Below are 12,413 nucleotides of genomic sequence, written 5' to 3' on the forward strand. Positions count from 1 at the left end.
GGCATTACCTGAAGAAATGGAGAAAAACGGATGAGAGTACAGTTGTGAGACAATAATTAAATCAAGATGGAGACCAGGTTCAGAACCTGCCAGTGTTAATGAAGATTTATTCACTAGTGACATTTGATCAGATCTACTAGGTGGATTCTTAGAATTCATTAGTTAAAGACATAAAGTGGTCTCTCTGATTAAAGAGGGGAAAAACAGTAGGGAGCACCCATAAATTACTATAGCTCAATTAGGTGCAGACAGTTTAGTGAGTGTTTATTACTAGTACAAAGGAAGATTTTCCAATTAGATTAAAAGGTTTTGAAAACAACAGTTATAGGCACAGTGATTTAGGCCAATTGCTAGAATAATGCATTGTGAGAAACTTTATTGATTAAAAAGTAAACCAGTAAGTTATTTGTACTGTTCTCATTGTTTGTCAGTAGAATCCCTGCTGTGAGATACAATTTTCTTCACAAGATCAATGGGAAAACTGGGCTAATTTCTCCTTGCCCTGAAAATTGATAAGCATATAAAGGGCAGCTATATCACTGCTGAAAAGACCAGCATGATTTATTCAGGTTAATCATCAAGAAAGTGACACTGCATAAATCACTGGGGATGTACCCTGCCAGGCTGGGCCCTTCAAGCTGGCTTCACTGTCATAAGTTGGGCCAAAGAGAAACAAAAAGAAGCCTAGGATTTAATCAGACAAAGCCTTTAGCTTGCTAAGCTGCCATGAACTATTGCAAAACATGGAAATGGCAAGAAATCAAAGGGGAGTTGCACAGATGCCTTCTCTGGTAGTGACCACTAGAAGTTACAATAATAGTTTGGTGGAATGAAGCCTAAGATGCTGTCTGGTAGCTCATGTGACTCTTTGTTTTAAAGTGTCCGTATGGATTCTAGGAGCACTGAACATGCCGGAAATTGCCCTGCTTGGCCAGAGGTGTTGGAGTACACATTTCATTGGCCCCAATTTACTGCTTTCTGTGTTTAAATATGAAATAAAGAAAGAAAAGCAAAGAACTGATAGTTGAGTACCTGAATTCTTCAAATGCAGGAGCTGTTAATGTATGCTACATTATATTGCAATACTTATTATAAAATTTTGCATAAAGAATAGGATAAACACATTTTTTACCCTTAAAACTCTTGTTCTTTCCTTATTATTATATTGTAAATTCTGGGGTACATGTGCAGAACTTACAGGTTTGTTACATAGGTATATACGTGCCATGGTGGTTTGCTACACCTATCAACCCATCATCTACATTAGGTATTTCTCCTAATGCTGTCCCTCCCCTAGCCTCCCAACCCCTGAAAGACCCTGGTATGTGATGTTCTCCTCCCTGTGTCCATGTGTTCTCATTGTTCAACTCCCAGTTATGAGTAAGAACATGCAGTATCTGGTTTTCTGTTCTTGTGTTAGTTTGCTGAGAACAATGGCTTCCAGCTACATCCATGTCCCTGCAAAGGACAGGAACTCATCGTTTTTTACAGCTGCATAGTGTTCCATGGTGTATATCTAGTGTATCACTGATGGGCATTTGGGTTGGTTCCAAGTCTTTGCTATTGTGAACAGTGCTGTGATAAACATACATGTGCATGTGCCCTTATTGTAAAATGACTTATAAGCCTTCAGGTATACACCCAGTAATGGGATTGTTGGATCAAAGGGTATTTCTAGTTCTAGATCTTTGAGGAATCACCACACTGTCTTCCACAATAGTTGAACTAATTTACATTCTCCAACAGTGTAAAAGTATTCCAATTTCTTCACATCCTCTCCAGCATCTGTTATTTCCTGACTTTTTGATGATCGCCATTCTAACTGGTGTGAGATGGTATCTGATTGTGATTTTCATTTGCATTTCTCTAGTGACCAGTGATGATGAACTTTTATTCATGTTTGTTGGGTGCATAAATGTCTTCTTTTGAGAACTGTCTGTTCATACCCTTTGCTCACTTTTTGAGGGGGTTGTTTTTTCTTATAAATTTGTTTAAGATTTTGGTAGATTCTGGATATTTGCCCTTTGTCAGATGGATAGATTGCAAACTTTTTCTCCCATTCTGTAGTTTGCCTGTTCATTCTATCAATTTTGGCTTTTGTTGCCATTGCTTTTTGTGTTTTAGTCATGAAGTCTTTGCCCATGCCTATGTCCCAAATTGTACTGCCTAGGTCTTCTTTCAGGGTTTTTATGGTTTTAGGATTTACATTTAAGTCTTTAATCCATCTTGGGTTAATTTTTCCATAAGGTGTAAGGAAGGGATCCAGTTTCAGCTTTCTGCGTATGGCTAGCCAGTGTTCCCAACATCATTTATTAAATAGGGAATCCTTTCCCCGTTATTTGTTTTTGTCAGGTTTGTCAAAGTTCAGATGGTTGCAGATGTGTGGCATTATTTCTGGTCTATATATCTGTTTTGGTACGAGTACAGCTGTTTTTATTACCATAGTTTTGTAATATAGTTTTAAGTCAGGTAGCACGATGTCTCCAGCTTTATTCCTTTTGCTTAGGATTGTCTTGGCTCTGCAGGCTCTTTTTTGGTTCCACACACGAAATTTAAAGTAGTTTTTTTTTTTTTTTTCCAATTCTGTGAAGAACATCAAGGGTAGTTTGATGGGGATAGCATGGAATCTATATATTACTTTGGGCAGTATGGTCATTTTCATGATATTGATTCTTCCTATCTATGAGAATAGAATGTCTTCCATTTGTTTGTGGCCTCTCTTATTTCCTTGAGCAGTGGTTTGTAGTTCTCCTGGAAGAGGTCCTACACATCCCTTGTAAGTTATATTGCTAGCTCTTTTATTCTCTTTGTAGCAATTGTGAATGGGAGTTCACTCATGATTTGCCTCTCTGTTTTCTGTTATTGGTGTAAAGGAATGCTGGTGATTTTCACACATTTTGTATCCTGAGGCTTTGTTGAAGTTGCTCATCAGCTTAAGGAGATTTTGGGCTCTGATGATGGGGTTTTCTAAGTATACAAACACATCATCTGCAAACGGAGACAATTTGACTTCCTCTTTTCCTAATTGAATATCCTTTCTTTCTTCCTCTTGCCTGATTGCCCTAGCCAGAACTTCCAACACTGTGTTGAATAGGAGTGGTGAGAGAGGGCATCCTTGTCTTGCGCTGGTTTTCAAAGGGAAAGCTTCCAGTTTTTGCCCATTCAGTATGATATTGGCTGTGGGTTTGTCATAAATAGTTCTTGTTACTTTGAGATACATTCCATCATTACCTAGTTTATTGAGAGTTTTTAACATGAAGTGCTGTTGAATTTTATCGAAGGCCTTTTCTGCATCTATTGAGATAATCATGTGGTTTTTGTCATTGGTTCTGTTTATGTGATGGATATGTTTATTGATTTGAGTATGTTGAACCAGCCTTATATCCCAGGGATGAAGTTGACTTGATCCTGGTGGGTAAGTTTTTTGATGTGCTGCTGGATTTGGTTTGTCAGTATTTTATTCAGGATTTTCTCACGGATGTTTAGCAAGGATAGTGACCTGAAATTTTCTTTTTTGGTTGTGTCTCTGCCAGGTTTTGGTATCAGGATGATGCTGGCCTCATAAAATGAGTTAGGGATGATTCCCTGTTTGTCTATTTTTTGGAGTAGTTTCAGAAGAAATGGTACCAGTTCCTATTTGCACCTCTAGTAGAATTCGGCTGTGAATCCACCTGGTCCTGGGCTTTTTTTTGTTGGTAGGCTACTAATTGCTGCCTCAATTTCAGAACTTGTTATTGGTTTATTCAGGGATTTGTTTTCTTCCTGGTTTAGTCTTGGGAGGGTGTATGTGTCCAGGAATTCATCCATTTCTTCCAGATTTTCTAGTTTATTTGTGTAGAGGTGTTTATAGTATTCTCTAATGGTAGTTTGTATTTCTGTGGGATTGGTGGTGATATCACCTTTATCATTTTTTATTGCATCTATTTGATTCTTCTCTCTTTTCTTCTTTATTAGTCTGGCTAGTGGTCTATTTTGTTGATCTTTCAAAAAACCAATTCTGTGATTCATTGATTTTTTGAAGGGTTTTTTGTGCCTCTATCGCCTTCAGTTTTGCTCTCATCTTAGTTATTTATTGTCTTCAGACAGCCTTTGAATTTGTTTGCTCTTGCTTCTCTAGTTGTTTTAATTGTGACGGTAGGGTGCCAGTTTTAGATCTTTCCTATTTATCTTGTGGGCATTTAGTGCTATAAATTTCCCTCTACACACTGCTTTAAATGTGTCCCAGAGATTCTGGTATGCTGTGTCTTTGTTTTCATTGGTTTCAAAGGATATATTTATTTCTGCCTTCTTTTCATTATTTACTCAGTAGTCATTCAGGAGCAAGTTGTTCAATTTCCATATAGTTGTGTGGTTTTGAGTGAATTTCTAAATCCTGAGTTCTAATTTGATTGCACTGTGGTCTGAGAGACTCTTTGTTATGATTTCCATTTTTTGCGCTTGCTAAGGAGTGTTTTACTTCCAATTATGTGGTCAATTTTAGAATAAGTGCAATGTGGTGCTGAGAAGAACATATATTCTGTTCATTTGTGGTGGAGAGTTCTGTAGATGTCTATTAGTACCACTTGGTCCAAAGCTGAGTTCAAGTCCTGGATGTCCTTGTTAATTTTCTATCCCGTTGATCTAATATTGACAGTGGGGTGTTAAATTTTCCCACTATTATTGTGTGGGAGTCTAAGTCTCTTTGTAGGTCACTAAGAACTTGCATTATGAATCTGGTTGCTCCTGTATTGGATGCATATATATTTAGGATAGTTAGCTCTTCTTGTTGCATTGATCCCTTTACTATTATGTAATGTCCTTGTCTCTTTTGATCTTTGTTGGTTTAAATTCTGTTTTATCAGAGACTAGGATTACAACCACTGCTTTTTTTTTCTTTTCTTTTTTGCTTTCCATTTGCTTGGTAACTATTCCTCCATCCCTTTATTTTGAGCATATGTGTGTCTTTGCACATCAGATGGGTCTCCTGAATACAGTGTACCGATGGGTCTTGACTCTTTATCCAATTTGCCAGTCTGTGTCTTTTAATTGGGGTATTTAGCTCATTTACATTTAAGGTTAATATTGTTATGTGTGAACTTGATCCTGCCATTATGATGTCAGCTGGTTATTTTGCTCGTTAGTTGATGCAGTTTCTTCCTAGCATCTATGGTCTTTACAATTTGGCGTTTTTGCAGTGGCTGGTACCAGTTGTTCCTTTCCATGTTTAGTGCTTCCTTCAGGAGCTCTTGTAAGGCAGGTCTGGTGGTGACAAAATCTCTCAGCATTTGCTTGTCTGTAAAGGATTTTATTTCTTCCTCATGTATGAAGCCTACTTTGGCTGGATACGAAATTCTGGGTTGAAAATTCTTTTCTTTAAGAATGTTGAATATTGGTCTCCACTCTCTTCTGGCTTGTAGGGTTTCTGCTGAAAGATCTGCTGTTAGTCTCATGGGCTTCCCTTTGTGGGTAACCCGACTTTCTCTGTGGCTGCCCTTAACATTTTTTTCCTTCATTTCAACTTTGGTGAATCTGAGGATTATGGGTCTTGGGGTTGCTCATCTCAAGGAGTATCTTGTGGTGTTCTCTGTATTTCCTGAATTTGAATGTTGGCCTGCCTTGCTAGGTTGGGGAAGTTCTCCTAGATAATATCCCAAAGAGAGTTTTCCAACCTGGTTCCATTCTTCCCGTCACTTTCAGGTACACCAATCAAACATTGATTTGGTCTTTTCACATAGTCCCATATTTCTTGGAGGCTTTGTTCATTTCTTTTCATTCTTTTTTCTATAATCTTGTGAGAAACTTTATTTCATTGAGTTGATCTTCAATCTCTGATATATCCTTTCTTCCGCTTGATCAATTCAGCTATTGATACTTGTGTATGCTTCACGAAGTTCTTGTGCTGTGTTTTTCAGCTCCAGCAGGTCATTTACGTTCTTCTCTAAACTGGTTATTCTAGTTAGCAAGTCCTCTAACCTTTTTTCAAGGTTCTTAACTTTCTTGCATTGAGTTACAACATGCTTCTTTAGTTCAGAGTAGTTTACTATTACCCGCCTTCCGAAGCCTACTTCTGTCAATTCGTCAAACTCATTCTCCATTTGGTTTTGTTCCCTTGCTGGTGAGGAGTTGTGATTCTTTGAAGGAGAAGAGACATTCTGGTTTTTGCAACTTTTAGCCTTTTTGTGCTGGTTTCTCCTCATCTTCATAGATTTATCTACCTTTGGTCTTTGAAGTCACTGACCTTCAGAGGGGGTCTCTGAATGGACGTCCTTTTTGTTGATGTTGGTACTATTCCTTTCTGTTTGTTAGTTTTCCTTCTAATAGTCAGGTCCCTCTGCTGAAGGTCTGCTGGATTTTGCTGGAGGTCCACTCTAGACCCTGTTTGCCTGGGGATCACTGTCGGAGTCTGCAGAACAGCAAAGATTGCTGCCTGTTCCTTCCTCTGGAAGCTTTGTCCCAGAGGGTCACCCGCCAGATGCCACCCAGAGCTCTCCTGTATGAGGTGTCTATCGGCCCCTACTGGGAGGTGTCTCTCATTCAGGATACAAGGCCGTCAGGGACCCACTTGAGGAGGCAGTCTGTCCATTACCAGAGATTGAACGCTGTGCTGGGAAATCTACTGCTGTCTTCAGAGCTGCCAGACAGGGATGTTTAAGTCTGCTGAGGCTGTGCCCACAACTGCCCTTCCCCCAGGTGCTCTCAGGGAGGTGCAGGTTTTATCTCTAAGTCCCTGACTGGGGCTGCTGCCTGTTTTTCAGAGATGCCCTGCCCAGACAGGAGATAATCTACCTGGAGAGTCAGTCTGGCCACAGTGGCCTTGCTGAGCTGTGGTGGGCTCTGCCCAGTTCGAACTTCCTGGCAGCTTTGTTTACACTGTGAGGGTAAAACCGCCTGCCCAAGCCTCAGCAATGGCAGACGCCCCTCCCCCAATCAAGCTCAAGCATCCCAGGTCGAGCTCAGACTGCTGTACTGGCAGCGACAATTTCAAGCCAGTGGATCTTAGCTTGCTGGGCTCTGTGGGGGTAGGACGCACTGAACCAAACCACTTGACTCCCAGGCTTTAGCCCCCTTTCCAGGGGAGTAAACGGTTCTGTCTCTCTGGCATTCCTGGTGCCACTGAGGTATGAAATAAAAAATAAAAAAATAAATAAATAATAATAATAATAATAATAAACTCCCGCAGCTAGCTGGTGTCTGTCCAAATGGCTGCCCAGTTTTGTGCTGGAAACGCAGAGCTCTGGTGGCGTAGGCACCAGAGGGAATCTCCTGGTCTGTGGGTTGAGAAGACCATAGGAAAAGTGCAGTATCTGGTCCGGAGTTCATGGTACAGTCCCTAATGGTTTCCCTTGGCTAATAGGGGGAATTCCCCAATCCCTTGCACTTCCCAGGTAAGGCAATGCCCCACCCTGCTTGGGCTCACTCTCCTTGGGCTGTACCCACTGTCCACCCAGTCCCAGTGAGATGAACTGGGTACCTCAGTTGGAAACGCAGAAATCACCCACCTTCTGCATCGATCTTGCTTGGAGCTGTAGACCAGAGCTGTTTGTATTTGGCCATCTTGCCAGAAATGACCAAAAACTCTTCTTTAAAAAGTATTTTAGAGAGGCTGGGCGCAGTGGCTCATGCCTGTAATCCCAGCACTTTGGGAGGCGAAGGTGGGCAGATTACGTGAGGTCAGGAGTTCAAGACCAGCCAAGCCAACAATGGTGAAACACCATTTCTACTAAAAATACAAAAATTAGCTGGGCATGGTGGCACACATCTGTAATCCCAGCTACTCATGTGTCTGAGGTGGGAGAATTGCTTGAGCCCGGGAAGTGGAGGATGCAGTGAGCTGAGATTGCACCATTGCACTCCAGCCTGGCTAACAGAGTAAGACTCTGTCTCAAAAAAAAAAAAAAAATGGTTTAGAGAAAAGCAATATTCCTTTTTCATTCCCTTATTGAAGAGTCTCCTAAATGTGTTCTGATAGACTTACCCTTTATTGGTTCTATTCTTTCCCTTTCCCTTTTTGTAACTTTGACTTTCCTAACCGATATTTTGAAGCAGGAAACAGCAGTTTGAAACATCCAAAGGGCAGAATAAGAGAACAAACTAGCACTCCATCTGTTGTGACATTTAGTATTTGCTTTTCCTAAGAAACTGCTTATTGAATCAATTTCATATTAGCATTAAGAAATTAAGATCTTAGTTGACATTACACACACACATACACACACACACACACACACACACACACACACACACACACACACAATTTCCCCTGAAACTGGAATCAGGCTGCCTGATTTGAGTACCTGAACTGCTCTTCCTAGCTGCATGTGTGAAACACTGGACTAGTTTCTTAATCTCTGATCCTCAGTTGGCTTGTCTATAAAATGAAGATAATAGTCTCTTACATACATGATTGTTAAAAGGAATAACTGGGAGAATATATGCAAAGTGGTCCACATGATACCTGGTATATAGGAAGTGTTCAATATGTGTTAATTTTCTTATTTGTATTATATTTTATGTTTTTCTATAACTATATTAAATAACAACATTGATGCAATACAAACATATTCTTATCTTTCACATAACATCTAACATTTTCATCGTTAAACTAATTCTGACTGTATTTTTTCAACGTAGAAGAGGAAAACATGTATAGAAATGGGAAATTCACTTCTCATTGCTTCTAAAGTGAATGCTCTTAAGCGAAAAGATGTAATGCTCCTCTAACCTGGCCCACATCCTTGGGGGTTCAGAAGTTAGAACCATCTCAAAAAATAGTCTTGAAGACACACCTGAGGAATCAGCATTCTTCAGAGGATGAGTCAGGGTAACCAGATGCACTAAGTGTACTTAGCACTAACTAAATAATCCTTGAGGCACACAGAAATCAGTGATCAGGAAAAGCCATTACTTAAGCTAACTAGCCTGTACTGTTTGTGAATGAAAGAAAGGAAAAAAGAAAAAGCTCTAAATAGAAGACAGCAGAAGATTGAGAGCCAAAGACTCAGACTAGGCATCAGAGAAAAGGACCATTATTCATGTACTAAGTATATGAACAAGGTGCTAAATGAATGAATGTTTCTCCCTTGTAAACTCTAAGAAAAGACTGAGAACTCTTACTGGCTTCCTGGAAGATTTTATGACATGGTAAAGTTGGATGTCCTACTGAGCATTTGGATTTAACACATTTTTTGGTCTTGCTAGTAGTCATGTTTCAGGGAAATACATCCCTTGCAGAAAGCAGGTCTAAAGTACTTCTACTAATAACTTCTTCTACCTTAAAATGGAGATATTTTGAGCTTATACAATTTAAAAAGTGTATTAATTTCATTTCTTATTACACGTAAGCACTATTTAAGTATTCAAACAAACCATCTAGGACCCATTTAGGTTACAAAAGACCCATCTACAACATATTTATTGAGATTTACTGTTTCAGAGAGAATACCAAATTGATACAAACTCTTCAGATGTCTGTCCTAACAATTTTTAGTTCTGAGAACACAAAATAGCTATGGACAATCAATTGTGGAATTTGAAACTGATTTGGTTCCCTTTCCAGCATCCATCTTGAAATAAAACAAGTAGCCTCATACTGAAAATCATTAGCAATCTGAACAATCAACTTTGTAAATACCAGTTAACATTCTGTCATGGAGTCTGGTCCATGATGCCCTTGAAATATCATGAGTATCTCTTCATTTGTTCATAGGTACAACCTTCATTTTCATTGTGTCATTATTTCTTCTACTCTAAACTGCAGAAATTGTCTTCTAAATGGTTTCATTGCTTTTTTTTCTTTTTATTCAAAACTGTGATCCTAAAATCTTTTATAAGCTACCACGTCCTGAGCATCTACTGTATGCTGCATATTCTGTGTCATCCCGAAAGCCTGATACAGAGAATTGAATCTAGTCCTCACAGTGATTCTGGGAATTAGAAGATGATAATGTAGACTGGTTCCTTCAAAGTTTACTCTAATTTTTTCCCAATGTGCCTTCCTGGGCTGAGGTAGGCAAGCTAAATGCCACATTACCCAGACTATTCCAGTCCAGGTTGCAGATGTCACTTTGTGCATTGTTCCCATGTGTTCATGCAAAACTTGAATTAGAACTGAAGTCAAGAAACATACAGAACTTGAAGTCCCCATTTACCTGTTGTAGGGTATGGCAGAGATTTTGTGATGCTGGACCTGAGAGATGTAGTGGTGGCTTGTTAATATGGCAGTAGCTTCCTAATCATGGCAGGAGCAAATGTTTCTTTCTATGGTGGTCTAGTTCTGCAATGTGGCTTTGGGCAGCATTTTAAAACATTTATTATAAAGACTGTTTTCTTCTTCCAGTGCTTCCAAAAGTCACTTAACATTCTGCGTAACTCTCTTCATGCTTAAACTATCCAGAGTGGATTATGATAACTGCAACTGAGCAACAACCTGTATATGCAAATATATTCCCACTGTACATCTGACACAGAATAGTTACATTTCTGTTAAATTTAATAGGTAGTTAATAGTAATTTAGGGTTCAAATTGAGGCAGAACTATCTGAACCATGCTTTTAACCATGATGTTTTAATGTGTGTGTACTTTCACTATTCCATTCTCCCACTATACATTCCTTACTGCTAAAAACATCATTTGAATTTTTCTTGTTATCAAAAGCCATTTTTAGTTTATCCCAAGCTCCTTTCTTGTGTTTTTACTTATTTTTTTTTTTTTTTTTTTTTTTTTGGTCAGATAGTTAATTAGGTTCTTCTTAAGACGTTTAGAACACCAATTTGTGAGGCTAAGTTCCATTTGTCAGGGCAAACACAGATTGCAGGCAGCCCTGGAGTTGAGGAATAGCTTTGATTTTTTGTAAAATCTGTGCATCTCCAGCTTTCGGATTAATTTTGCGCTGCTCTGTAATCTCATACTTCTCTTTTTCCGTGTTGAAGACCTCACCTTCCTGGTGTCTGGGCTTCCACAGTTTCTTCTTCTTGAAGTAAGCATCAGTAAGGTGTTCAGGGGTTTTTACATTGCTGATATCAATTTTGGTTGAGGTGGCAATGAAGTTTAACCACCCAGGTACCACTGTTCTTGTCACCACCAAATGGCTTTGTAACAGTTGCAAGAACTTTCTCCTTTTTTTCACCCTTGGATTTAGCGGCTGAGTACTTCTTCTTGTACATGGCCTTTCTGGCATACGTGGCAGATCGGGAATACCTGCCAATTCCTCTGACAAGGACAGGATTGCGGCCGCAATGGGGCTTCCCCTTCTTGGGCTTTTTAGCCTTGAGGTTACCCTTTTTCACCTTGGCACCAGCATCAGCCTTCTTGGCTTCAGGTTTCTTCTCTTTAGTATTTGGCTTCTCAACTTTTTCACCAGCCATCTTGCAGATGGGAAAGAGTTCGTGTGTGTGTGTGTGTGTGTGTGTGTGTTTTGGCTTTTTTTTTTTCTCCTGCAAAGCACTCTACATTCCACTGATGCTGAACTTATTCCTGGCCTTGCCCATCTATGTTGTTTTCACCGTAATTCCTTCATCTGGAATCCTTTGCATTCACTTCCCCCCCCCCCCCCCCCCCAAAATTCTGTCTATAGCTTGAGGAATTTATCCTCAGATTATATGTTCCTCTGAGAAAATTGTAGTGTGCAATTATCTTTTCTTCTTAATTTCATATCTCATAGTATATCATTTCTTTGATAATTATACGTATTATGCCTTATCATATTTCATTTACCATTATCTTATGCATTGAATTTTTAAGATCTGTGTCCATTTTATCTTTGTGGCTAGAAAGAAGGTTATTGGTACATGGACTTCTTATAGTTCACTAAATGCTGATTACCAACATAGATCATAGCAAATCCAGGTGATGGGCTTCTTTTATTCATATAGAACATTTAAGATTATGGTTTTCAGTTGTAACTCTCACAAGTGTTCCATGGAAAGCTCCTTCAAACACAGATTCCTGAGCACCACTCTAAAAGTCTTACTCAGTAGGACAAGATCTGAGAATCTGTACTTTTAATGAGCTCCTGGGTAAAGTAAATCCTCCTAATCCTAGGACTACACTTTGGTCCAGTGGTAAGAAGAGTGGTAATTTTTATAAAACTTTATATTATTTGTCACAAAAACTGCTTCATTTGCTCACTACAATAGCTGTTAAATTTCTAGTATTATCCCCAACAAAAAAAATTAAGACTTGATGTGTGAAGTATAAATCATTCTCTCTGGTCAAACTGCTAATAAGTACACGAACCAGATTTCTAACTCACGTTCATTAATTCTATGAGAGGAAAATAAAATCTTGGGACCCCATATTCACTAAACCAAAGGAAAAAGTCAATCTGGGAGCTGCATCATGCAAAACTGTCTCGCATTTTCTTCCTAAATAGATAGCTACAAAGATAAAAGGCTACATACCTGTCTCACAATTTGCTCACAATTCCTTGTGGGCC

The 12,413-nt window shown here is 39.2% G+C and overlaps 1 pseudogene across 1 annotated transcript; it reads right to left on the minus strand.

Annotated features, from left to right (window-relative positions):
• Positions 1–10,998: 10,998 nt before the first annotated feature.
• LOC116418727 lies at positions 10,999–11,343 on the minus strand (annotated as a pseudogene). Its single transcript, XR_004228869.1, has one exon. The product of XR_004228869.1 is annotated as a 60S ribosomal protein L6 pseudogene (transcript).
• Between the last annotated feature and the right edge of the window lie 1,070 nt (positions 11,344–12,413).

The sequence above is a fragment of the Piliocolobus tephrosceles genome, chromosome 3, assembly GCF_002776525.5.
Source record: "Piliocolobus tephrosceles isolate RC106 chromosome 3, ASM277652v3, whole genome shotgun sequence".
Taxonomy (NCBI): domain Eukaryota; kingdom Metazoa; phylum Chordata; class Mammalia; order Primates; family Cercopithecidae; genus Piliocolobus; species Piliocolobus tephrosceles.